The sequence below is a fragment of the Argentina silus genome, assembly GCF_951799395.1.
Source record: "Argentina silus genome assembly, chromosome: Y".
Classification (NCBI taxonomy): Eukaryota; Metazoa; Chordata; class Actinopteri; order Argentiniformes; family Argentinidae; genus Argentina; species Argentina silus.
This window is the reverse complement of record NC_139654.1, coordinates 29485453-29486390: the sequence shown is the minus strand read 5'-3', so window position 1 is coordinate 29486390 and position 938 is coordinate 29485453.

The window sequence follows — 938 nt, the reverse complement described above, 5'->3', positions numbered from 1 at the left end:
CTAGAGCTGATGGTTTATTCAGAGACTTTCATTACAAATAACAAAAGTCGAGGTGGTTCGCGAAGCATATCCCTTTTTTCTTTCAGTATACCATGTTTATACAATTCAAATTTAGGTTCCATCCCTCATATGCAAATCATTTACACTTCCTGGCTGTTCGCCACCAATATCATTCACCCGGTTCCTATACCTCGTCATGGCTTGGTTTCCCCTCCCATTTCTAAAGATAGTTCTCGGATTGCTACAATATTGGTGGTGAGCTTATCATAATTATCCAAAAAGAATATTACATCATCCTTGGTACTGATTAGTACTGTTCCTGTTAAGATTTTGCTTGGTACCCATGGATCTGCTCCTTTCATGTACTTCTTGGCACTTCCTGTTATCAGGCCCTCTATAAATCATCGGTCCCTCTATGCCTGTTTTCTCATGGATTATTTATAATTGGTTTTCATAACTCACTTTTGGCCTCTTTGTCCTGTCTTATATGGAATGTTTATAATTGGTTAATACTACATCACCCCCTGTACTCCTTATTACTGTTTCCTGTTTTTATGCTCTGGGTATCTACTTCCTCTAGGCTCTGATCATTCCCTTCATAAATCATCAATCGTATAACTCACTTTTGGCCTCTTTGTCCTGTCCTATGTGGAATGTTCTCTCTTTATTTGCTATAGAAATTTACCATACCATGTATTGTATCTTCATGATGCTCGTCTTCCCAAGATGACTTGGTGCCCGTCGATCAGTCTGCACGGGTTAGCACCATATACTTATTATTACGTTTAGAACATTAATTTGATATTTTTGGCCACATGAAGGAGAAATTTCCTCGAACTACATATCCCAAGCATCTTGCATTGTGTTTTCTTAGTTTCTTAGCCTCTGACACGCTTGTTATTGTTGGTGACGCACTGCTGTGGCCCTTTGCGCTACTT